Source organism: Amblyraja radiata, chromosome 11 (assembly GCF_010909765.2).
Source record: "Amblyraja radiata isolate CabotCenter1 chromosome 11, sAmbRad1.1.pri, whole genome shotgun sequence".
NCBI classification, from domain to species: Eukaryota; Metazoa; Chordata; class Chondrichthyes; order Rajiformes; family Rajidae; genus Amblyraja; species Amblyraja radiata.
The window spans coordinates 34187277-34198453 of NC_045966.1; positions in this window are offsets into that span (position 1 = coordinate 34187277).

The following is an 11177-nucleotide window of genomic DNA, read 5'->3' on the forward strand; positions in this document are numbered from 1 at the left end:
TTCAATTCAATTCAATAAGGATAGAAGAGTTACGAATTGTGAAGCCAGAGGAAAGAATATAGGTGGAGGGGGAAGGTGAGAAATGGGTGTAAACCCAAGTCAGCACAGGTGAGGGAGGGGGAATGACGCTCTCTCACAGTTCTTCTCTTTTCATCTCTGGCCTTTGTCCAAACATCTACCAAAAAAACCTCACCTGTATCCACCTATCACCCGCCATGCTGTGTGCTGCCCCCACATCTCTTCCAGCTCTTTCCATCTCCCAAACATGATCTATCGGAAGAAGAATCCCAACCCAAAAAGTCACCAATCCAAGTTCTCCAGAGATGCTGCCTGTCCCGTTGAGTTACTGCAGCACTTTGTGTTTGTTTGGCATATCTGTAAGATGTGGAAAGGAACTATAGTACGTGTGGAGATCCATGCTGCCACAGTGAGAACATGCAAGCTCCACATAGACAGCACTGGAAATCAAGATTGAATCTGGGGTTACTGGAACAGTGAACCAGCAACTCGATAGTACTTAGGCTACATTTGGAGTATTACATACAGTTCTAGTTGACCTATTGCAGGAAAGATATGGAAGCTTTGGAAAGGGCAGTGGAGGTTTACCAGAATGCTGCCTGGATTAGAGTATTGCAGCTATAGGGAGGGGTTGCATCAACTTGGATTTTTTTCTCTGGAACGTTGGAGGTTGAGGGGATAGAATTATATAAAATTATGAGAGGCATAGATAAATTTGACATTCAGAACTTTTCTCCAGGGTGAAAATGTCCAACACTAGAGGGCATAGCTATAAGGTGAGAGGGAGAACATTTAATGGAGATGTGTGGAGCAAGACGGTAACACAGAGGGTGGTGGGAGCCAGGAACACATTGCCAATGGTGGTGGTGGAGGCAGATATGATAATGACATTTAAGAGGCTTTTAGATAGGCACATGGAAGTGCAGGGAAAAGGGGGCTATGGATCATGTGCAGGCAGATGACATCAGTTCAACTGGGCATCATGTTCAGCACAAACGTAGATGGCCGAAGGGCCCATTCCTGTGCTGTACTATTCTATGTTCTAGGCACTAACTGCACAACTGTGTCAGAATTCTGGACACACCCAATAATTCAGATGGCATATGTGAAGAGAGATACAGGGTTATCGTTTCAAGTCAAAAATAGTTAGAAACCGAACATATTTTAAATTATTGAGATGGAGTGAAATAAAGAGAATTTCTGTCATAACTGTGTTGTTGACTGAGAAAGGATGGGGAAGGTTGCTAATTGCAGAAAGGACAGAGAGGAGAGAAAATAAAAACTAAGCTGAAACTGTTAGATGTGTGAAATAATGGAGCCAGCTGCAAATATTCAGCAGGCTAGGTACAGTCTGAGGAATCGTCTCGATCCAAAACTTCATCTATTCCTTCTCTTCAGAGATGCTGCCTGAAGATCCCTGAGTTACTCCAGCATTTTGTGTCTATCTTAGGTACAACATCTGCCCTTTTACCTTTTCCTTTCCCGCTGTCCAAGGGCCTAAACTATCCTTCCAGGCAAGGCAGCACTTTTGTGTTTTCCAAGTTAGTGCACCATGTTCGATACTCACAATACAGTCTCCGCTACATTGCGAGGAAGATATACAGGTTGAATTATGGAACACCTCTGTTCAGTCTGAAGAAGGGTCTCAACCGGAAATGCGGCCCATTCCTTCTCTTTAGAGATGCTGCCTCACCCCCTGAGTTACTCCAGCATTTTGTGTCTACCTCTGTTCAGTCACTGGTGTGACCTAAAGCTATCAGTTGCCTGTCACCTTAATTCTTAATCTCACTTCCATTCTGCCCTCTCTGCCTTTGGCTTCCTTTAAAATCCTAACAAAGTCCAACTTCTAACCTCGCCCATACTTTGACATCTAGACACCTGTCAAAGCAAAGCCACTGTTCAGTCTGAATGTCTGTTTTTAGTTCAATTTTTAGGTCTATTTTAGATATGTTAATTTTAAAGTTGTATGTATTTATTCTGCTTTTATTAACTGCACTGACAGGAACTGATTGAGAAACAATTTTTCGTTTCTTCTGTGTATGTAAGTACTCAGTGAAAATGACATTAAAATAAATACTGATCCATACTGAATACTGAACATGAACTGAAGAAAGAGTATCTCACTCCGTTACAGGCTTCAGGACTCAAAGATTTCAGATAACCAGCCTATTGCGCCCTAGATGACCAGCTCTGATGTAAGTTTGTCAGCCCGTGTAACATTCATACGGTTTTCTCTCTCCACAAATACTCTCTGACTTAGAAACATCGAAAAAAACATAGAAAAATAAAGGTGCAGGAGTAGGCCATTCGACCCTTCGAGCCAGCACCAACATTCAATATGATTTATGGCTGATCACTCCGAAATCATTACCCCATTCCTGTTTTTTCCCCATATTCCTTGATTCCATAAAATCATGTTGCCTCTGCCTAGTAACATTGCAATTCTTGTTAAGCACTTACACCATTTTCTATTTTTGTTTCATATTTCCATCAACATAGTTTATTTTTATCCTTCATCCCAGAAATCAAGCTAATATACATTTTCTGGATTGCCTGTACGGAAAGTACATCATTCCTTCAATGAGGACACTGAAACCCTATGCAGTATTTCAGGTGAATCTCATCAAAGCCTTTTATAATTACAGCAAGACATCCCTTCTTTTATAATAAAATCAGAAAATGCTGGAAATTATAGCAGGCCAGGTTGGAAATGTGGGAAGAGAGACAAAGTCAACGCTTCAGGTCGAAGATCCTTAGTCAGATCCTTAATTAGAACTACGTAATTCTGATTTCCCCTGTAGAAATGGGATGCAGGGGATATGTTGCTACATCTACGACTTGAAGAAAATGGGGTGAGGGGTCGCTCCCTCCAAGCAATCAAGTCATTGTCAAATTCAGCAGAAAAAAGCAGCTTTGGATTAAAAGGAAAGACAACAATTGGGCTACAAAATGAAGACAGGAGGGTATGGAACTGAGGGGGGGGGGGGTGGGGGTGTACCTGGGACGGCAGGTATCACCATTGAGCCCTCTGGAGATGTGGGCTTATCAATGAAACGCCAAAGAAGGAGGATGCCCACCTGACGACCCCGATGATGTACCTACCCTACCTTACACCACTCCAATCCCACTGCCAATATCAAGAGTGCCGACTTATTACAGGGATTGAAACATCAAGTCCTATTAGCTCTACTGATAGAAAGGCCTTTTACCCGAGATGTAAATTCTGTTTCTCACAGATCTTCCCACAGATGTATCCTGATCTGCATTTTCTGTTTATCTGTTAATTTCAAGCATTTTTTTTAAATTTCATGCTCAATTCCCCTTGTAATAAAGGCCAACAATCTATTTATCTTTCTATTTTTTTGCATTAACTGCATGTTAGTCCTCTGTGTTTCCAGGTGGCTTTGAATGCCGTTAATGAACCAATAATTTTATTTAAATGATTTAAATAATATTCTGCTTTTCATTTCTCTTTACTGAAATGAATAACCTCATATTCCCTCATATTTTAATCTATGTACTATTTTTGTCCCCAGTCACTTAATCTGTTTATATCCCTGTATAGGATTTATGTGGCCTCCTTGCATCTTATTTTCCCACCTCTCTTTGCATAATCATCCGATTTGGGTACAATATTTCCGGTCTATTAATCTAACATCTCAATACAAATTGTAATTAGCTGAAGCCCCAGCAGTGAGCCCTGACTCACCTCACTAACTACATCTTACTAACCTATGACCAACCCATTGCTTTAATTTCTCATTCTGTTTGCCAATCCATGCTCGTATATTACCCTTAATTCTATGTACCCTAATTGTGCAGAAAGCCTTTATGTGGCATCTATTGAATATCTTTAGAAACCTAAGCACACTAATTCACTGGTTTCCCATTGCCCACTCAGCTAATTCCATCCTCAAAGAGCTCTAATAAATTAGTCAAACACAATTTCCATTCCATAAAATCATGTTACCTCTGCCTAGTACATGGCAATTCTCAAAATGTTATCAGTTCTTTAAGAATGGACTCCAGCATTTGTCCAATGGCAGATGATAGACAATTAAGCCTAAAGTTCCCTATTCTATTCCTATTTTTTTTCCTGACTACAGATGGGTTGGCACAAATCTTTTAGCTTGCATGTTGCAGTCTTCCTCCTGACTTGTCCACCTCCTGAGGTGACATTGAGGCTCGGAACTGTCATTCCCTAATGAGGAACATGACAATTTGTTGATAAGGTCTGTGAATATTTTTAATGCTAAGGTAGATAGATTCTTAAAAAGCAAAGGTTACTAGGGATAGGCAGGAATCTGAAGGTGAGTTTGCAATTAGATCAATCATGGTCCTATTGAAAGGCAGAAGGAGCTTGAGAGCCTGCGCATCAACTTGAGAGCCTGCGTATCCGCTCCTAATCCTGTTTACATGTTTGAATTTGTCATGTGCCTGGAACATCTCTTGTACCTTGCTCAGGTATGTTTTGTTTTGTAGGATTAAATCAAAAGTATTGCCAAGGTAAGATGTTTTGGTCACAGATGGTTTTTATTTTATTATGATGTTCATTTTCCTCCCATTAATGCAATGATGAAAATGGAACATATGAGAAGTTATTTTGCTAATAGTAAACTGGAAGCATTATGCCTTACAATATTTGGAGGAAAAACAATGCTAGATGGTTGGCGTCATTTTCCCTGACACTGAACTTAAAATCTGCAAGCAATTTATCGGCTTCCAAATTATCTCAGGAGAAATGTCCTCATGCTTTGGGGGACTGCATTCAATTGGCACTGAAAGTTAAATACATAATGAAAATTTAGGGGAAGAGTCCAAACATTCACTCACAACAGATATGTTGCACAATTTTGAGAAAAGGCCAGGCTTTTTTGTACAGACCAAGATATCTTTGTCTTTTGCTTGGATGACAAAGATTTCCAGTTCTATTTATTCAACTGTGCCTGGTTAAGCATTTCCCTTTTAATTGCCACAGCTGTAATATTTTGGCACAGCTGCATCATTTTGTCACAGCTGTATTCTTTTGTCAGAGTAGAAGACAACGCACAAAACAATTTTATTTCGAGTGCATTTGAAAGACATGATTTAATGATCTCTGAACCCCAAGTTTGCACAGTGCATCCTTAGTGAAATCAAAGATCTAAGAGTGACGAGTGATGTGAAGGCTGATAGCACAAGGGAATCTGTCTCCAAAATGTTCAATGATTTAAAGAAAATGAGAATGCATACAGCAGTTATGAAAGACAGAATGTTTACACTGAGCCGAGATGAATGGAATATTCAGAAACATAAAATGAAGAAACTGAACTGCTTGTGATACCTTCATAAAGAGATACATTTGTGCTATTCTGTCCTACTCTAAATCATGAATATTAAAAACAAGACTGTATTATTTTGGTACATAAAGTACAATAATGACAGAAGTATAATTATCAAAAATGTACGGCGTTGGAATACTGATGATTTTTTTTAACTGAGGTCATATATCAAGTGATATAAACCAGCATGCCTCAAACTAAATGAAAATATGAAAAATCTTACCAATTTTTGGACTTGCTGGCATCTGCTTCATTGAAAAAAAGCATTAACAGCAAACATCTCAGCTTTCTACTGTGCATCTTGCTAGTTCTGTGATAACATTTCCCTTGTGTTGATAAATTCTATTTTTATTTGACTGCAGTTTTTACCAGGTTGGATGCAAGGAATGAGAGAAGAATCAAAATCCACTCTCACCTACCCCATGTCATTCTTCATTCAATCCTGTTTGTTTGAAGCTATATCATACCTAAAATGGTACCTAGAAGCCAATGACTAGTTTGACGTGATATATTAAGGAGAACCCCCATAATAAAGCAAGCTAAAATTGAAGATGGTAGGTTGGGTACAGGATGTGGACAAGGATTTGGTACATGATGTAGACAAGGATGTCTTCAGATTTACTTTCCTGATGCTTTCTTTATGTTTGTTGAAAAGGTAAGGGTAAAACCATAAAATTGCCATGAATACCTTTCAAACTTTCAGGATGTTTCTATCAAAAATATCTGAACCAATGTTTCCAGACACACTTACTGCATCAGATTGCAAACTTGTTCAAAGTAAAATAAAACGTTTTTCAAAATGAAATAAAAAGTAATATCATACGTGGATCAACATTTAACATTTCTGGGACAAAGGGTGTATGTGTAAAGCTTTAGATCAAATGTGATAAGAATGTTGTTGAATCATAGCAAACAATAGCAGATCAGGACGAGACCACACATTTCATTAATCTGGTTCTGCCATTCAATTACCCGGCAATTAAGACGCACCTGCGTCAAAGACGCACCCCCATTTTGAGTTGCTAAAATTTGAAAAAAGGCTGGTGGGACAGGATCAAGGGTTTGGTTTAGTCAATAGAAAGGAAGACGTGAAACTCCTTCAAGGAGGCAATCTGGACGGGGGAGCCTCCATTTTCGTCTCTGTCCCACAATGTGCTGTGCGGTTTAGGTCTGAGGGACGGGGACTTCCTGGGTCATGGAGATCACCCAGGAAGAGAGAGAGACAGAGCCCAGGACAGAGCAGCCAGCCTTCCGATCAGTAGCTACCTGCCAACCATCACCTCCACCGGTTGCGCCTGTGCCGATGGACACCGTGGGTGGCTGGCCGGCCGACCGGCAGAAGGCGCTGAGGTGGTCGCCGGTTCCGTTGTCCAGTCCCGGCGGTCACTCGCAGCCACCCGAGCTACTTCCCTCCCCGGCCACAATGCGGTGGCTCCGCACCCGGAGCGCCTTGGCAGCGGTGAGTGAGTGAGTTGCTGCCATGATCCCCGACCCCTTCCTTCTCAATGTTCCTGCCCTCCCCATAACTTTACCCTTGGCGGCCCAGCAAAGTTTGCAACTTTGTGCAGCCCAGGCTGTGCTGACCCGGGCCAAACTCCCCACACGCTGTGGAAAGGAACTCTCCACCCCTCCCAGCAGTGCTGCCCTTTTACAGCCGCTTCCCACTTCACACAGTTGATAATTCCAGGATCGAAGGCGTGGCAGGTTCCGCGGTACAGTCACAACGAGAGTGGCATTGCTCTGCCTAACCTTCAGCAGGAAATAGGGTATATCATAACTATGTTTTGTTGCAAACAATCTGAAATTCTCAATATCCCAACTTAATAAAAAATCTCTCAATTTGATTCGTAATTGTGGTTTCATACAAAATGGCCTAATCTCATTGTGGCTTATTTATAGTATAAAAGTTTTAATATGAAATGTTTAGATGTGGATGAATCAAAATGATTATGATGATTTCTACAAACATCCAGAATTACTCAAATAGTCATTCTAATCTTCTTATGACAACAAAATGGAGGACGTCTTTACGAACCAGTTGGACTCTCTACTGTCAATGTAGGAATGTTACAAAATTTTGAGATTTTAAAAATCACGCCTGTAATTTATCCCATCAGATAAAGCACAAAAATAAATTTAATTTGATACCTAATTCACTTTCATATCTTCAGTATTAAAAAGGTTATGGTCATTTTCATACTCGGAAATTAGCATCTTTTCCATTGACTTAACACAAAAGCTGTGATTGAGGACAGTCAAAAGCCCATAAGTTTCTCAAATTTTAAGAGAACTGAATGAAATTTTCAGTTATTATAGATTGAAGCATTCTGAAACAAATATGAAACATCTTACTTGGATAACCTGAATTTAAAGCATATAATTAGTTAGTTACCTAATTGTAGTTCCGGAAGTGGCGGCGCTGTTAACAGCTGCGGCTCGCCTGCAGTCCGTCTGTCTTTACTTTTTGTCTTGTTTTGGCTAAGTTTTAGTTTATTAGGTTGTGTTATGGGGGGTGTGAAACATGTTTTTTTTGTCTCTCCCTTCGGGGGATAGCGACTTTTTCTTGTCGTATCCCCCTTCTCTGCCACCATCTGCGCTGAGGCCTAATGGTGGAGCTGGCGGTCTCCAACCTGTGACCGACCTCGAGGCTCCGGAGGCAGAGCCAGCCAGGACTTACCAACGTGAGGCTGGCCGTCTTCGGGGCCGAGGCAACGGAGGCCCGACTCGCTGATGTGGCGTTCCAGCTTTCGGCAGCGGCCCGGAGCTGAGACTGCGGGACTCGGAGCTGTTGCAGCGGGACTTGGAGCGAATGCAGTGGGACTCGGAGCTGATGCAGCAGCCCGGAGCTGAAGCTACGGGACTCGGAGCTGGGGCAGGGGGACTCGTAGCTGTTGCAGCGGGACTCGGAGCTGATGCAGCGGGACTCGGAGCTGTTGCATCGGGACCCGGAGCTGTTGCAGCGGGACCCGGAGCTGATGCAGCGGGACGTGGAGCTGATGCAGCGGGACTCAGAGCTGGGGCAGGGGGACTCGGATCTGAGGCAGCGGGACTCGGGGCTGATGCAGCGGGACTCGTAGCTGTTGCAGCGGGACTCGGAGCTGAGGCTGTGGCGGGCCGACTCGGTGCGGAGATGGCGTTCCGGCTTTCGGCAGCGGCGACATCACCACGGAGATCCGCTGGACTGGAGAGCGGCATCTTCGGCCTGGATCGATCGCCTCAGCACAGAGGGAGAACAAGGAGGGAAGAGACAGAGACTAAGACTTTTGCCTCCATCACAGTGAGGAGGTGCTTGGTGAACTCACTGTGGTGGATGTTAATTTGTGTTTATTGTATGTTTTGCTATTTATTGTTACTGTGTATGACTGCAGGCAACGTAATTTCGTTCAGACCGAAAGGTTTGAATGACAATAAAGGAATCAAATTCAAATTCAAATGTAGCTAATTACATAATTGACCGTTGTGACGGAAATAGTTATAAACACCCAGACTGCCATGAAAATTAAAAAATTTGATATTCTCAAGATCAGAACATTAATATTATTATTATATTATATGCTATAAGTCTGTAACAGACAGGTAAATAAATGACAATTTCTAGCAAAAGACCAAGTATTTCTGGAGAAGATCAGTTGCTAGTTGGTACATTGGCATATCATATTCAGTAGCATCACCATACTCCTCTGATTGTAACCAATAAGCAACTCTGTACACCTTGTTTTTCCTCAACTTTTCATTTTTGGCGTTGTAAACTACAAGTTTTTGCTCTTCAAACCACGCATGGCATGCCTTTCCGCCCACTACTTTCCCATTAAGAATGTCCTGTAGATCATCACATTTGGAGTAGTCCAAATTTGGATAATCTCTGCGAATGCTGTCTAAATCAGTCTCTTTCGCTGGGCATTTGGATTGACAATTTTGCATTTCTTCTTCGGAGACATCTGTTTAAAATGTAAAGAAAAAAAAAACACTGAACAGCATTCACAGAAACAAATTATTATTTGCAGTTTTAGAAAAAATGTAGAAATGATAAAGTTAAACGCTAAAACAAATAGTAAATACCCAACAAAAATGTCATATTCATCAGTTTCATCAAATTAAATTCTAAATTCATGTAATCATCTAAATTGAATTACTAGTTCTAAACATCTATCCATTTCTTAAGAAAAGGCTATTTTTTTTAAATAGCCTAAGTATCCAAATAACAAATAACAAACTGATCCCATTCACACAAGAATTCACAATATAACATGATTTTTAAATATCACTTTCTCAAGGATTTATATGCCAAATGGAAGGAATTTTATGTTTAATTCCCATAAATTAATCACTCTCAACATAATCAAAATCATTATTTTTTGCACAATACATCTGACTAAAACTCTACTGTAGATATTTAGTATGAAAATATTGATAATGGATAGACAATAACACAAACTATAGATGATTTAGATTTTCTTATGACATGATTGTGCAAAAAAATAATGAATTTGATTATCTTGAGACTGGATGTTTCTGGAATGTGATCGAATGGAATGTTGCCATACATTTTAAGCCAAATCGGCAGGCAAGACATAGCTGATTCGTATGTGGGCCTAAATACTATTTTTCGCATCATAAGATTAAAATGAAGCCACACCAAAAAGCAAGATATTATGTTAAATGAACGACATACCTTTTGTTTGGTCCTGATATTGCGATCCGTGATGTTGAAGGCGTTGAAGGCGTTAAAAGTCGAGTTTAACTTCAATGCTTAATTAAAGCATTGATTAAATCATCCATCAAATTAAAAAAAATACCCGGGAAGGGAAGCTTGTACAATTTTTCTTCATCAGCTAGCAGCCTGAGGAAATCCCTCTCCGACAACCAATACAAACTTGCATTTTAATCCCCCCCCCCCCCCCAAGCCCCCGGAATCGCACGCACAGGCAATGGCAGATCTGTAGCGCCACTGATGGTAGGTTTTGTAACAACGCTAGTCAATGTCCATCAACTGAAGTAGATTTAATTTATAGAGCACAACAGTACTTCATTTTGAGTTTTGTCAATAGTGGGCTCGGCAAACATAATTTCTGAATGTCCACACTCTACAATAATAAAGGTATGGTGCGGACATAAATAAATTGAGGGATTAGAATGAGAGAAGTCAAGACTCAAGAGTATTTAATTATCATATGTACCGAAACAGAACAATGAACTTCTTTCTTGCAGTAACACAATAGGTTTGTAAACACAGTACTCAATTGATAACATTATAAATAAACAAAAAAAAACAAATTCAATTAATAAAAAAAGACAATATAGTGCAAAAACAATCAAAGCCCAAAGTCCCTAGTACAACCAAGGCAATTCGTCGTCAGAGTATAATTAGAGTTCATAGTGTTCAATAACCTATTGGTTGTTTGGAAGAAGCTGTTCCTGAACCTGGACATCACAGTATTAAAACCAAGTTTATTGTATCTTTCTGAAGAAGGTTTAGTATTTCCTTTCCTTTCCTTGCCCTATACATTAAAAGTCACAGTGTTAATATTAGCCATTTAAGGATATAGCATTCATATACACAGAGATGATTTTATGCTGGATTTTTTAATCTTCTTCAGAGATAGATTGAAGGCTGCAGAGAATAGATACGTCATTTATGTATGACTATTTCATTTGCTTTCAGTATTACAAAAATCTGAGGTATTTTGGGTGCTTGTAATAACCCAGTAAATCTACAATACCAGCTGTTAAATTGGAATAAAACTGGTTTTATCTGCACTATGTCCTTCAGCAGTTGCCTGATTAGTTTTCTTGCAATCACAGTGTCAATGTTTGATGGATAGTTATGTAAAACAATAT